Source organism: Ranitomeya variabilis, chromosome 6, assembly GCF_051348905.1.
Source record: "Ranitomeya variabilis isolate aRanVar5 chromosome 6, aRanVar5.hap1, whole genome shotgun sequence".
Taxonomy (NCBI): domain Eukaryota; kingdom Metazoa; phylum Chordata; class Amphibia; order Anura; family Dendrobatidae; genus Ranitomeya; species Ranitomeya variabilis.
Window position 1 is genome coordinate 361,398,333 of NC_135237.1, and position 16,654 is coordinate 361,414,986.

At 45.2% G+C, this 16,654-nt stretch overlaps 1 long non-coding RNA gene across 1 annotated transcript in view; it reads left to right on the plus strand.

The window, feature by feature from the left end:
- LOC143782488 (uncharacterized) overlaps positions 1 to 9,687 on the plus strand; it is a 435,273-nt gene extending 425,586 nt beyond the window's left edge. Inside the window, exon 5 of the long non-coding RNA XR_013216972.1 lies at positions 9,580 to 9,687. This is a non-coding gene — a long non-coding RNA (uncharacterized LOC143782488). The remainder of the gene's footprint in view (positions 1 to 9,579) is intronic.
- Positions 9,688 to 16,654: the final 6,967 nt, after the last annotated feature.

Consider the following 16,654-nt stretch of genomic DNA (forward strand, 5'->3'; position numbering starts at 1 on the left):
GGAAGTGACACAATCCTCCAGCCTGTAGGCTCGAAAAGTACTTATCTTTTCCGCCACTTACAGCAATTTCTTGTCAACAAGAAACATGTTTCTATGATTTTCTCCAACCATGAACTTCTCAATTTCCAGTCCATTTAGTGACGGAAGTGGTCTAAAAATTGTTCTAGCTAATGCATCATTATTTCCTTCATTAGGATCTGGGCTGCTGAGATAAATTATAAAAAAAAAAATCAATGTCTGCTTGTCGGCTGTGGCGTGCGCAAACAACATAACGAGTTTCCTGAATTCTCTTCCCTACTTTCAATGAATAAGTTATTTTTGCATGCTGGCATTGCCAATCACATCAGTTTTGAAGTTCACGGTACATTTGAAAACTACGAGAATGAAAGAGATTTAGATATCGATCATGTAAAGCTACAACCAAATGAATTGTACATATGTATTAAAATATGTATTGTATCCGTTGCATCAGTTATCAGCTAAGCAGATTCTGTTTAGGTCTTACATGAACTTTGAAGTTGTGAATTCAATCTCCGGCAGGAAGCAGAATAGTATGACAACACTTTCATTCCTGCAGTGTGAGCTGAATCAAAGAAGCTATGATGTTAAGCATGCCACTGTCTTTTCAAATGTCAGTCCTTCAGGCCAAATTGAAAGGTTCAATAAAGAAGTGAGAGGACTGGTGCCTGATGTTTACTTTTTACTACCAATATATTGCCAACAAGAGATGATAGAATAAATTTGATGTGAACTGAATTTGAGCTAAAGTTTAGGAAATTCTCAAGTATTGGCAAAATTCAACAATTTACAATTTGATTTGTGCCAATCCCTAAAAGAATGTCCCTAATTTTTTACCCACAGATGAATGTATCAGCCATAGAAGGCTGACATGACCTCAGGAACAATATCACGGGCTTCTGCATAATGCCTTGTCACTATCACTTAATATTGTGAATCACAGCCAATCAGGAAAGACTATCATAGCCACCATAACAGACTAAGCAGGGAAGACAGCAGCTATTTTACACTGATTTGGAACAGTGAGAGGAAGTCAAAAGAGATTGTGAATGTAAGCTCTAAAGCATTGTCTAGAATATGTTATAAAACTTTAGAAGTGAAGAAGGTGAGTGTATTAGTCTGTGAATAAAGATATTCAATTGATTGTACAAGAGATATAGTGGCTTGTGATAATATTCACCCCTCTTGGAATTTTTCATGTTTTGCTTCCCCACAATGTGGAATTTCACAGTTTTTTTGAAGGTTTGCATCAATTTGTGTAAAGAACATTCCTACAACTGTGAACATTTGGTTTTCTTTTTATTGGTACACAAATAACATATAGGACAAAACAACTGAATAATTATTCAACCCCTAAAGTCAGCACTTTGTAGAGACTCCTTTTGCGTCAAGTCTCTTTGAATAAGTTTCTATGAGCTTTTCACTGGGATTTTTGCCCATTCCTCAAGGCCAAACTTCTACTGATCCTTTAAGTTAGACGATTCTTTTGAATCTTCAAGACTGACCACAGATTCGCAAATGGAACAAGGTCCGGACTTTGAATAGGCCACTCCAAAACTATGCCACTCCAAAACATTTATACACATTTTCCCTTAAACCAGTCGAGTGTTGTTTTAGCAGTGTGCTTTGGGTCATTGTCTTATTGGAAGGCGGACCTCCATCCCAGTCTCAAATCACTGGCAGACTGAAATACGTTTTGCTCAAGAATATCCCTGTATTTTGCACCATCTTTCTTCCCCTCTACACAGACCATTTTCCCATCCATGCTGCCAAAAATCACCACCACAGTATGATGCTGCCACCACCGTGTTTCACTGTGGGGATGGTGTTCTTGGGATGACGAGCTGTTTACCTTGGTGGCCAAAAAGTTCAATTTTGGTCTCATCTAACCACAGCACCTTCCTCCATACATTTTGGGAGTCTCGTACAAGTCTTTTTGGAAAACTCAAAACAAACTTAACAAATTTTGTGTGTAAGTAAAGGCTTTTGTTCTTCCCACTCTTCCATAAAGGCCAATCCTATGTAGTGAATAGCTTTTTGTGGTCATATTGACAGATACTACAGTCTCTGCTTGGGAACTCTGCACCTACTTCAAAGTTAAATTTGATCTCTGTGCTGCCTCTCTGATTAATGCCCTCCATGCCCGGGCTGAGAGTTTTGGTGGGCATCCCTCTCTTAGCAGGTTTGTTGTGGTATTATGTTCTTTCCATTTGATGATAATGGATTTGATGGTGCTCCACTTAGTGTGATCAGTGATATGGTGTAGCTGTCATTTGTTCTGATGCATCTGAATAGCTATTACACATTTTTTCTCTATTCTTAATTAACCCTTTATATTTTTTTAAGGATAAAAAAATCTGAAATCAGTGTCAGTCAAAGATACTGTGCTTGCAACTATACCTTTTGCATTCACTGTGCAATTTTTTTGTGAAGGGAGGGAATAATTGTTTTATAAAAATACAAGTGAACATTTTTCAAAATCTGCGACAGTCTACCTCAAAGTGAGCATGTTGCAATCTAACTTTTTTTGCACATCTGTTTCCCTAATCAAATTGTACCACACCAAAATAGTGTCCTATTTCAGGTGCTGGCTTATGGATCTATCATTTTTTATTATGTCATTTTTGAAAAGGGTGTTGAATTTTGTAAAAAAAAATTGAAACAAATGCTTAACCCCTTATTACTTTTGACATATAGGTACGTCATAGATTGGGTATACCCCTTTGATGCAGACTCTGGCGCTGAGCCTGCATCTTTTCAGGCACATGACAGCTGACCCGATCAGCTGTCATGTGACCCAATAGCCTCGGGTGGAATCTCAATCCACACACTGCCGGTAACATGTCAATCTATGACAGTGGCATTTAACATGAGCGCACCGGAAGCGCACAACAAACTACAGACATCGGTGCCCATGTCACATGATTGTGGGACATCAATGGGTTGGCATGACAACTGGGTTTCTGCAGGAGACCCATGCTTGTCATTGCAGATCTACTATGAGCGCCACCCCATGGCTGGCATTTGTAGCAGATGATCATTTCTGCTAAACATAGCAGAGCTGCTATGTGAAGTCCAAATGATCAGAAGATTGCAGCTTCCAATCTCCTAAGGAGACTACTGTAGCAAGTGAAAAGTAAAAAAAAAGCTTAAATAAAATATTTTAAAAATATAAAAGTTCAAATCACCCCCCTTTTGCCCCATTAAAAAAACATAAAAAATTCAAAAATACACTTATTTTGTATAGCTCCATTTAGAAACGCCTGATCTATCAAAATATACAAAGAATTACGGTAATCCAAATAGTGTAACTAGAAAAAAATCAAAATGCTAGAATTATGTTTTGTTGGTCGCCGCAACATTGCAATAATATGAAATAACAGGGGATCAAAACATTGTATCTACCCCAAAATGGTATTAGTAAAAACCTCATCTCAGCGCTCAACAGATAAGCCCTCACCCATCTCCAGATCCCGAAAAATGGAAATACTGTGTGTCTGGGAAAATGGCGCCTTTTTTTTTTAACAAACTTTGGAATCTTTTTCATCACTTAAAAAAGAACCTAGACATGTTTGGTGTCTATGAATGCATAATGACCTGGAGAATCATAATGGTGGTCAGTTTTAGCATTTAGTGAACAAGGTACAAAAATAAATAATTATGACATTGCATTTTTTTTGCAATTTCACCACACTTGGAATTTTTTTCTTGTTTTCCAGTACCCTATAAAACCAATGGTGTTGCTCAAAAGTACAACTCATCATGTACAAAACAAGCCCTCAAATGTCCTTACTGACTGAAAAATAAAAAAAGATGTGGCTCTGGGAAGAAGGGTGAGCAAGAAATGAAAACACAAAAGCAGAAAATCCCAAAGTGCCTAAGAGGTTAAAAAAAAGTAGATATTTAACCCCTTAACAACCAGGAATGTTTCAGTTTTTGAATTTCCATTTTTCGCTCCCCTTCTTCCCAGAGCCATAACTTTTTTATTTTTCAGTCAATATGGCCATGTGAGGGCTTGTTTTTAGCAGGATAAGTTGCATTTTTGAACAGCATCATTGCTTCTAGCATACCGTGTGCTGGAAAATGGGAAAAAAAATCCAAGTGCAGTGAAATTGCAAAAAAAGTGCAATTCCACAGTGTTTTTTTTACCATGTTCACTGAATGGTAAAACTGACCTGCTGATATTAATCTTCAGGTCATTATGAGTTCATAGACATCAAGCATGTCTAGGTTATTTTTTATCTAAGTGGTGAAAAAAAATCAAAAATTTGTTGATAAAAAAATTAAAAATGGTGACATTTTCCGAGGCCTGCAGCATCTCCATTTTTCATGATCTGGGGATGGCTGAGGACTTATTTTTTGTGCACTAAGCTGATGTTTTTATTGATAGAATTTTGGTGTAGATATGATCTTTTGATTGCCCATTATTGCAATGAAGCGTTGACCAAAAAACTTAATTCTGGCATTTTGTATTTTTTTCTCGTTACGCTGATTAGCGATCAAGTTTATTCTTTTTTATATTGATAGATCAGTCGATTCTGAATGCGGTGATACCAAATATGTGTATATTTGATTTTTTTACTGTTTTATTAAGAAAGGGGCGAAAGGGAGGTGATTTGAACTTTTATAATTTTTTTAATATTTGAAAAACTTTGTTTTACTTTTTGCATGCTTCAATAGTCTTCATGGTACACTAGAAGCTGCAATACCTTGATCACCTCTGCTATACACAGGTGATGATCAGATCGCCTGTGTGCAGCAGAAATGCTCCCTTGCTATGACCTCACCCTCAGAACCTCCAAACACAGAGTGAAACAGCCCTGGCTCACATCGCAAAACAGATTTCTCCAGCGATGCTCCAGGTGTGCTGAACGCTTATGGAGGAAAACTCGCACCCCAGAAGACTTCATACACTTCAAATTTATGTTAAGAACCTATAACTGTGCCCTTCACCTCGCCAAACAGACCTACTTCACCACTCTGATCTCCTCACTATCCAACAACCCCAAGAAACTTTTTGACACCTTTCACTCCCTCCTCAGGCCAAAAGCACAAGACCCTATCACAGACATTTGTGCTGATGACCTGGCCTCCCACTTTATAGAGAAAATAGACAATATCCGTCAGGAAATCCGCTCCCAGACACCAAGTGCAATGACTCCCATTCCTCCCTGCATCTCCCCTGGCTCACTCTCCACATTCGATCCCATCACAGAAGAAGAAGTCTCCAAGCTCCTCTCCTCTTCTCGTCCGACTACATGCACCACCGACCCCATTCCCTCACACCTCCTCCAGTCTCTCTCTCCAGTCGTCACAACTCACCTAACTACAATCTTTAATCTTTCCCTCTCCTCTGGCATTTTCCCCTCCTCCTTCAAACACTCTATCATTACTCCATTACTAAAAAAAACCACCCTTCACCCATCATGCGCAAACAACTACAGACCGGTCTCCAATCTCCCCTTCATCTCAAAACTCCTGGAGTGCCTAGTCTACTCCCGCCTTACCTGTTACCTCTCCACTCATTCCCTCCTAGACCCTTCACAGTCCGGGTTCCGCCCCCTACATTCAACAGAAACTGCACTCATCAAGGTGACCAATGACCTTCTGACAGCAAAATGTAATGGTGACCACTCTCTGCTCATTCTCCTCGATCTTTCTGCAGCTTTCGACACTGTTGACCACCCTCTCCTACTCTCTAGGCTCCAGTCACTAGGCATTAAGGACACTGCTCTCTCCTGGTTCTCTTCCTATCTTTCTGAACGCTCCTTCAGTGTTCTGTTCTCCGGCTCCCCTTCATCTCCTCTTCCTCTCACTGTCGGGGTACCTCAGGGCCCAGTCCTTGGCCCCCTTCTCTTCTCCCTCTACATGGCCCCAATTGGACAGACCATCAGCAGATTTGGCTTTCAGTACCATCTTTATGCTGATGACACACAACTATACACGTCAGCCCATGACCTTACCCCCGCTGTACTACAGAACACCACTGACTGTCTGTCTGCAGTCTCTAACATCATGTCCGCGCTCTATCTGAAACTCAACCTCTCCAAAACTGAACTTCTTCTGCTCCCGCCTTCTACTAGCCTCCCTAAATCTGACATTTCCCTCTCTGTGGGTGGCACCATAATAACGCCTAGGCAGCAGGCACGCTGTCTGGGTGTTATGTTTGACTCCGATCTCTCCTTCACCTCCCACATACAATCTCTTGCTCGCTCGTGCCGCTTACACCTAAAGAACATCTTTAGAATACGCCCTTTTCTCACCATGGAGACAACAAAAACTCTCACTGTCGCCCTAATCCACTCCCGTCTGGACTACTGCAACTCTCTATTAATTGGCCTCCCCCTCACGTGACTTTCTCCTCTCCAGTCTATCCTTAATGCAGCAGCTAGGGTCGTCCATCTGGCTAATCGTTACTCGGACGTGTCCGCTCTTCGCCAGTCATTACACTGGCTGCCCATTCATTACAGGATACAACTCAAACTACTTGTTCTCACCCACAAAGCTCTCCACAGTGCGGCACCCCCTTACATCTCCTCCCTCATTTCTGTCTATCGGCCTAGCCGACCGCTGCGCTCTGCAAACGACTTTCGACTAACCTCTGCACTAATCCGTACCTCCCACTCCTGACTCCAAGACTTCTCCCGTGCTGCGCCAATCCTCTGGAATGCTCTACCCCAAGATATTAGGACCATCCACAACTTGCATAGTTTTAGGCGATCGCTCAAAACTCATTTGTTCAGAGCGGCCTATCACGTTCCCTAATCAGTAATTTTAGGTTTGTGTTTGTGTAGCCCATTCACTATCTCCATCTACCCCCCACCCCCTGAAGATGGCTGGACCATCATTGTAAATACATCATTGTAAATACACACCTGTGCTTTGTATCTCCCCCACCTCATTGTAGATTGTAAGCTCTCATGAGCAGGGTCGTCTTATTTTGTCTTATTTTTGCTTTATTACTGTATTGTTAACATTGTTACCTATGACTGTTGTGTTTGAAACTGTTAAACTGTAAAGCGCTGCAGAATATGTTGGCGCTATATAAATAAAGATTATTATTATTATTATGAGCTCCAACCACGGGGCAGCATTCATAGCAATCTGGCAATGACAACCATAGACGTCTGCTGCAGACCTCTGGTTGTCATGCTGACCCATCAGTGACCCATGATCATGTGATGGGGTCACCGATGGGTGTTGCGCTTCAAGTAAGCGCAAGTTAGATGCTGCTGTCAGAGATTGACAGCGGCATTTAACTAGCTGCGGGTGGATCGCAATTCCACCAGTGGCTGTTGCGGGCACATGTCAGCAGTATAGAGCAGTTTTTATGTGCCCAGAAATGTGAGGGCTCAGCACCGTAGCCCGCACCAAATGGGGAGTCCAACATGGGCATACTATTACGCCCAATGTGGGAAAGGGTTTAAAGAAGCACTCCCATCAAAATTTCTATCCTCTTAATATATTGCAGTCATCATATTATATAGCACTGTGTTCTTGCAAGTGCTCATTTTATCTTCCTATCCATGTAATTCTCTTTCCCAATGACATCACATGATTAGAAACTGACTAGCTCAATCCTTCTAAGCCCTATGTAGAAACAGAAAGTCAGTTTTCACTGTATGAGTCATAAGTAGTGTTGAGCGATACCGTCCGATACTTGAAAGTATCGGTATCGGAAAGTATCGGCCGATACCGGCAAAGTATCGGATCTAATCCGATACCGATACCCGATACCAATACAAGTCAATGGGACTCAAGTATCGGACGGTATTCCTGATGGTTCCCAGGGTCTGAAGGAGAGGAAACTCTCCTTCAGGCCCTGGGATCCATATTAATGTGTAAAATAAAGAATTAAAATAAAAAATATTGCTATACTCACCTCTCCGACGCAGCCTGGACCTCACCGAGGGAACCGGCAGCGTTGTTTGCTTAAAATGCGTGCGTTTCCTGCCTCCCGTGACGTCACGGCTTCTGATTGGTCGCGTGCCGCCCATGTGGCCGCGACGCGACCAATCACAGCAAGCCGTGATGTAATTTTGAGGTCCTGGAAGCTTAATTCTAGGCATTCAGGATTTTAAAATTACGTTCCGGCTTGTGATTGGTCGCGTCGCGGTCACATGGGCGACGCGACCAATCACAAGCCGTGACGTCACGGGAGGCAGGACACGCGCGCATTTTAAAATTACGTCACGGCTTGTGATTGGTTGCGTGCCGCCCATGTGGCCGCGACGCGACCAATCACAGCAAGCCGTGACGTAATTTCAGAATGCAGAAATAGGCATTCAGGACCTGAAATTACGTCACGGCTTGCTGTGATTGGTCGCGTCGCGGCCACATGGGCGGCACGCAACCAATCACAAGCCGTGACGTAATTTTAAAATGCGCGCGTGTATAGCAATATTTTTTATTTTAATTCTTTATTTTACACATTAATGTTGTATTTTACACATTAATGTTGTTTCGATACCGATACCCGATACCACAAAAGTATCGGATCTCGGTATCGGAATTTCGATACCCGCAAGTATCGGCCGATACCCGATACTTGCGGTATCGGAATGCTCAACACTAGTCATAAGTCACTGCAAAAGTCCCTGGCAAGGGGCAAGAGCAGAGCAGGTGGGTAAGGAGTTGAAGAGGGGAAATGATAAAAGAAGGGACAAGAAACTTCCTGTTTTTACATAAAGCAGAGAAAAAAGAAGAATTAACCTGGTAGAAAGTCAAAATGAGCATGCCTTAATAGTGTATATAGTGACAGGGATCTGTGCATATGAGCAGCTATGCATATTAGTTGTGATTGTACATTTTACTGTGCTGGTCAACAGGTGTCCAGGAGCATGGACCTCTTAGGATAGGCCTCTACTGTTAAAAAATGCCTTTAAAGCAGCCATGCTGGTCATCCAATAACCTACTCATTGCAATATCCATATGTCTCTTTTATGTTTTCAGTCTAACAGCAATTTGACCCTGGAGAGAGCTTGATAATATTGGAATTTTAGCCCATATGGACTGAAACCCCCCCACCAAGACTTGGCTTTTACACTTGTATGAAGAACATGTAGAATCTGCTTCTACTTCTGTTTAAAAGTAATCTGATTTGACTGTCTCATGAAAAGAAGTAATAAAGTAGCTAGCCCTAGGTTTAAAACATAGGTGTCTTTACGTTCCATCGCTTTAGTTATCCCCTATGACATTTTAATTCTTGCAGGGCAGATACTAGGAAAGTATAATTTATTACCGAGCAGACACAAATCTTTTATACCGTTCCAGAGGGCTCAGGTGAAGCTGCGGACTACATTTCTTCTATTGCATATCATTTCCAACAACTCTAGTGCAGTTAATAGATTTTCTCATATATACTGTACCTTATGAGCCTCTAAACATTGCTGAAAAAAATGTTTATTTTATGACCATGTAAAAGTGTTTATACTAGGTAAGAGCCGGCTTGCCATTAGCTAAACCAAAGATGGATGGAGGAGTACAGATATATGGATTTAATTAAATGATTTTGTCATAAAGCGTTTGTTACTGTTAAAGTGAAATGTTTGCGTATTGTAGGATTGGCAATGCCGAAGTCACCAGGGCTCGACGAGAACAAGATATTTCACACCGTTACCCTTGTAGGAGAAATCTACTGAGCCACAGTAAGAAGAAAGTCCGCAGGTTGTTTACTTGTACACACTACGGGTAGCATGGCGCAATACATCATATCTCCAAGCGATTCATAAAATATGTATTAAATATTAAAGGAAATAAAACTTACACTGGTGAGAAATCTGAATAGCCCTATGGAGTAGTATTATTTTTTCATCAGCTGTCTTATTCATACATGTCAAGCAGTTGCGGAAATTCATAATTTGTTATTCGAATTTTAGTAATTTGTAATGAGTTAATAGATGTATCAAACACAGTTTTTGTTGTCATTTTGATAAATATTTATATTAGCGTCTCTTTTTTTAAGCATTAGCAATAGTGTTGAGCGATACCTTCCGATATCGGAAAGTATCGGTATCGGAAAGTATCGGCCGATACCGGCAAAATATCGGATCTCGCCGATACCGATACCCGATACCAATGCAAGTCAATGGGATGAAAATATCGGAATTAAAATAAACCCTTTCTTTCCTTGTAGGTTCATTCTACATGAAGGAAACCAACTAAGAATAATGTAGGATGTATTGGGGGAGGTGGCGGAGACATTAAAGGCATAGAGGTTTAGCCCAATCAAATAGAATAGCAGGAATTTTATTTTTTTTTTAAGACGTTCGGAGTTACAAAGATATTGACTATATTAAGATTTTTTTTATTTTGTCAGATATTAATGTTTCACTACTTCCACGCCCTTCACCCTCTTTTTTACTTCTCCCACACTTTCTTCTTCATCATCATCAGCATCTTTGACATCAAGTTCTTCTTCACCTTATTCATCTTCTTCTTCATCTTCTACCTATAATTTTTTTTTGTTACATTGTTCATATTCTTTTTATTTAACTATTATTCTTCTTCATATTCAAGTTCTTCATCATATTCTTATTTGTGACAGGCATTCCCGTAGTTGTTATCTATAAAAGTTTGAAGATTGCACCTTCCGTTCTGCCTGTCACAAAAGAGTTAGATTTGTCCGCGATCAGTTTGGCCTGCAGCATCAGGCTTTATCCAGGGGCACCACGAGGAGGAACGGACTCACCCCCATACTTGCTTAGTCTTCTTCTGCTTATAATTTAGATAATATCTTTTGCTCTGATATTTAGTGTTATGCTTAATGTTCTTCTGCTCTTTGTTCTGCAGCCTCTTGTTCTTCTGCTTCTCGGTCTCCCATCTCATCGTCATCTCCAGGGTCGTCGTCATCTCAGTGGTTGTCGTCTCTGGTGTCGTCGTCATCTTAGGGGTGGTCTTCCGGGTCGTCGTCTTTAGGGTCTTGAACTTGGAAATGTAGCAGAAGGTACAAGAAGGCTGAGAACATGCCGAGAAACAGCTGATGGAACTGAAACTCGGATGGCTACCCGAAGGTCCAAGAGCCAATGGAACTACCGAGGACCAGCTGACGTTACTGGAACCCGGTTACTAAGCAGGAGGTACCCGTGCCTGAAAGCACTACCAAGGACCACCTGACGTTGGTGGAACTCGGATACCCAGAGGGAGGCACCTAAGCCAAAGGCTCTGCCCGAAACCAGCTGACGGTACTGGAACCAGGATGGGGACCTATTCAAGCTGTCTTCTTAGAGCCCCAACTAGTGGGGTTGGAGCAAAGGGTCAGCAGGGGGAGCAGAGTGTAGGCCGAAGCCTGCACTGGAGGCATTTGGAGGTCTGTTGTGTCTGCGTGGCATTTGCAGGACACGATGCCGGCTACACAGCAGGGGAACAGCTGGCATTGCTGAAACCCACTGACACATTGGCAGGTGTTTTTCTCTGTGCAGCTAGCACTTCCGGGCGCCAACTGGCAGTGTTAGAGCCCAGGGTCAGCAGGAGGAGAGGGAGCAGAGTGTAGGCCAAAGCCTGCACTGGCGGCAGCTTTGTGTCTGCGTGGCGTTTGCATGACACGTTGCCGGCTACACAGCAGGGGAACAGCTGGCGTTGCTGAACCCCACTGACACATTGGCGGGTGTTTTTCTCTGTGCAGCTAGCTCTTCCGGGCGCCAACTGGCGGTGTTAGAGCCCAGGGACAGCAGGAGGAGAGGGAGCAGAGTGTAGGCCAAAGCCTAAGTGAACCAATTTTAAACGTATCCTTTAACCCCCCTCAGGTGTTACAAACTAGAAGAGCCACACCTTGTGCAGCTGTAATGCTGCACAAGTCAAAGGTTGCTCTTTAAGTTTTGAATCTTGCAGACGCTGAATGAAACACGTATAACATTTAGCTCCTTATACAGTCAAACTGTCTTGGAGGCGTGACTTTCCTTATTGATGAGATGCAGCACAGCTGTCAAAAATCCCACCTTGGTGCTGGGCGCAGCCTCCTGAGCGTCGTTATTAGCTGTACAGGAGTCTGCGCTGTCGTGCTATCCCTTGGCCATGCGCTGTTAGCGCTGCCCGTCTTCTGACATCATTTCATGTCGGCTGGTGCGGTTCGCGTTGACCATGAATCCCAGCCCTGCAGTGTCTTTTCCTTAATTCACACTGTGGGGCTGGGATTCATGGCCTTGCGCAGTAAATATGTTCGCCTCTCACTCGTGTCCTTACACCTGCTACAGACTGTGCGGCGTCAGCTCATCCCTTATCGCATGCCACGGCCATGAAGCCGTACAGTCTGAAGAAGGCGGAAGGAGATGAGTGACAGGCGAAGATATGCACTGCTCATGCCCGTCAATCACACCCTCGCAGTCAAAATAAATAAGACAACGAGGGGCATTGTGTCAGGCAGGGCGGCCGCAGAGGCGCAGCCAGCCAAACAATGATGTCAGAAGACGGGAAGCGCTACCAAATGGGTTGCAGCGGGTCATTACAAAGGAAAGTCACACCTCAGGGACGGTTTAATGGTCTCAGAGGACACATTTTAGACGTGTTGCGTTCGGCTTGTGCAAGGAGAGTAACTTAATGAGCCACCTTGTACAAATGCAGCATTACTGCAGTACAAGGTGGCTGTTATACATGCCAACGCCTGGGGGGACAGGTTCCCTTCAATTTCAGTTCTTGTGTCTGCGTGGCGTTTGCAGGACACGATGCCGGCTACACAGCAGGGGAACATTTGGCGTTGCTGAACCCCACTGACACATTGGCTGGTGTTTTTCTCTGTGCAGCTAGCACTTCCGGGCGCCAACTGGCGGTGTTAGAGCCCAGGGACAGCAGCAGGAGAGTGAGCAGAGTGTAGGCCAAAGCTTGCACTGGAGGCAGCTTTGTGTCTGCGTGGCGTTTGCAGGACACGTTGCCGGCTACACAGCAGGGGAACAGCTGGCGTTACTGAACCACACTGACACATTGGCTGGTGTTTTTCTCTGTGCAGCCAGCACTTCCGGGCACCAACTGATGGTGTTAGAGCCCAGGGACATCAGGAGGAGAGGGAGCAGAGTGTAGGCCGAAGCCTGCACTGGCGGCAGCTGTGTGTCTGCGTGGCGTTTGCAGGACACGATGCCGGCTACACAGCAGGGGAACAGCTGGCATTACTGAACCCCCCTGACACATTGGCTGGTGTTTTTCTCTGTGCAGCCAGCACTTCCGGGCACCAACTGACGGTGTTAGAGCCCAGGGACAGCAGGAGGAGAGGGAGCAGAGTGTAGGCCGAAGCCTAATTGAACCAATTTTAAAGGTAACCTTTAACCCCCCTCAGGTGTTACAAACTAGAAGAGCCACACCTTGTGCAGCTGTAATGCTGCACAAGTCAAAGGTTGCTCTTTAAGTTTTGAATCTTGCAGACGCTGAATGAAACACGTATAACATTTTGCCCCTTATACAGTCAAACTGTCTTGGAGGCATGACTTTCCTTCTTAGTGAGACGCAGCACAGCTGTCAAAAATCCCACCTTGGTGCTGGGTGCAGCCTCCTGAGCGTCGTTATTAGATGTACAGGAGTCTGCGCTGTCGTGTTATCCCTTGGCCATGCGCTGTTAGCGCTGCGCATCTTCTGATATCATTTCATGTCAGCCGGTGCTGTTCGCGTTGACCATGAATCCCAGCCCTGCAGTGTCTTTTCCTTAATTCACACTGTGGGGCTGGGATTCATGGCCTTGCGCAGTAAATATGTTCGCCTCTCACTCGTGTCCTTACACCTGCTACAAACTGTGCGGCGTCAGCTGATCCCTTATCGCATGCCATGGCCAAGAAGCCGTACAGTCTGAAGAAGGCGGAAGGAGATGAGTGACAGGCGAAGATATGCACTGCTCATGCCCGTCAATCACACCCTCGCAGTCAAAATAAATAAGACAACGAGGGGCGTTGTGTCAGGCAGGGCGGCCGCAGAGGCACAGCCAGCCAAACAATGATGTCAGAAGATGGGCAGCGCTACCAAGGGGGTTGCAGCGGGTCATTACAAAGAAAGTCACACCTCAGGGACGGTTTAATGGTCTCAGAGAACACATTTTAGATGTGTTGCGTTCGGCGTGTGCAAGGAGAGTAACTTAATGTGCCACCTTGTACAAATGCAGCATTACTGCAGTACAAGGTGGCTGTTATACATGCCAACGCCTGGGGGGGGACAGGTTCCTTCAATTTCAGTTCTTGTGTCTGCGTGGCGTTTGCAGGACACGATGCCGGCTACACAGCAGGGGAACATCTGGTGTTGCTGAACCCCACTGACACATTGGCTGGTGTTTTTCTCTGTGCAGCTAGCACTTCCGGGTGCCAACTGGCGGTGTTAGAGCCCAGGGACAGCAGGAGGAGAGTGAGCAGAGTGTAGGCCAAAGCCTGCACTGGCGGCAGCTTTGTGTCTGCGTGGCGTTTGCAGGACACGTTGCCAGCTACACAGCAGGGGAACAGCTGGCATTGCTGAACCACACTGACACATTGGCTGGTGTTTTTCTCTGAGCAGCCAGCACTTCCGGGCACCAACTGACGGTTTTAGAGCCCAGGGACAGCAGGAGGAGAGGGAACAGAGTGTAGGCCGAAGCCTAATTGAACCAATTTTAAAGGTAACCTTTAACCCCCCCTCAGGTGTTACAAACTAGAAGAGCCTCACCTTGTGCAGCTGTAATGCTGCACAAGTCAAAGGTTGCTCTTTAAGTTTTGAATCTTGCAGATGCTGAATGAAACACGTATAACATTTAGCCCCTGATACAGTCAAACTGTCTTGGAGGCGTGACTTTCCTTCTTAATGAGACGCAGCACAGCTGTCAAAAATCGCACCTTGGTGCTGGGCGCAGCCTCCTGAGCGTCGTTATTAGCTGTACAGGAGTCTGCGCTGTCGTGTTATCCCTTGGCCATGCCCTGTTAGCGCTGCCCGTCTTCTGACATAATTTCATGTCGGCCGGTGCGGTTCGCGTTGACCATGAATCCCAGCCCTGCAGTGTCTTTTCCTTAATTCACACTGTGGGGCTGGGATTCATGGCCTTGCACAGTAAATATGTTCGCCTCTCACTCGTGTGCTTACACCTGCTAGAGACTGTGCAGCGTCAGCTGATCCCTTATCGCATGCCACGGCCATGAAGCCGTACAGTCTGAAGAAGGCGGAAGGAGATGAGTGACAGGCGAAGATATGCACTGCTCATGCCCATCAATCACACCCTCGCAGTCAAAATAAATAAAACACCGAGGGGCGTTGTGTCGGGCAGGGCGGTCGCGGAGGCGCAGCCAGCCAAACAATGATGTCAGTAGACGGGCAGCGCTACCAAGGGGGTTGCAGCGTGTCATTTTAAAGGAAAGTCACACCTCAGGGATGGTTTAATGGTCTCAGGAGACACGTTTTAGACGTGTTGCGTTCGGCGTGTGCAAGGAGAGTAACTTAATGAGCCACCTTGTACAAATGCAGCATTACTGCAGTACAAGGTGGCTTATACATGCCAACGCCTGGGGGGGGACTGGTTCCCTTCAATTTCAGTTCTTGTGTCTGCGTGACGTTTTCAGGACACGATGCCGGCTACAAAGCAGGGGAACATCTGGCATTGCTGAACCCCACTGACACATTGGCTGGTGTTTTTCTCTGTGCAGCTAGCACTTCCGGGTGCCAACTGGCGGTGTTAGAGCCCAGGGACAGCAGGAGGAGAGGGAGCAGAGTGTAGGCCGAAGCCTGCACTGGCGGCAGCTTTGTGTCTGCGTGGCGTTTGCAGGACACATTGCCGGCTACACAGCAGGGGAACAGCTGGCGTTGCTGAACCCCACTGACACATTGGCGGGTGTTTTTCTCTGTGCAGCTAGCACTTCCGGGCGCCAACTGGCGGTATTAGAGCCCAGGGACAGCAGGAGGAGAGGGAGCTGAGTGTAGGCCGAAGCCTAATTGAACCAATTTTAAAGGTAACCTTTAACCCCCCCCTCAGGTGTTACAAACTAGAAGAGCCACACCTTGTGCAGCTGTAATGCGGCACAAGTCAAAGGTTGCTCTTTAAGTTTTGAATCTTGCAGATGCTGAATGAAACACGTATAATATTTAGCCCCTTATACAGTCAAACTGTCTTGGAGGCGTGACTTTCCTTGCTAATGAGACGCAGCACAGCTGTCAAAAATCTCACCTTGGTGCTGGGCGCAGTCTCCTGAGCGTCTTTATTAGCTGTACAGGAGTCTGCGCTGTTGTGTTATCCCTTGGCCATGCGCTGTTAGTGCTGCCCGTCTTGTGACATCATTTCATGTCGGCTGGTGCGGTTCGCGATGCCCATGAATCCCAGCCCCGCAGTGTCTTTTCGTTAATTCACACTGCGGGGCTGGGATTCATGGCCTTGCGCAGTCAATATGTTCGCCTTTCACTCGTGTCCTTACACCTGCTACAGACTGTGCGGCATCAGCTGATCCCTTTTCGCATGCCACGGCCATGAACCCGTACAGTCTGAAGAAGGCGGAAGGAGATGAGTGACAGGTGAAGATATGCACTGCTCATGCCCGTCAATCACACCCTCGCAGTCAAAATAAATAAGACATCGAGGGGCGTTGTGTCAGGCAGGGCGGCCGCAGAGGCACAGCCAGCCAAGCAATGATGTCAGAAGACGGGCAGCGCTACCAAGGGGGTTGCAGCGGGTCATTACAAAGGAAAGTCACACCTCAGGGACGGTTTAATGGTC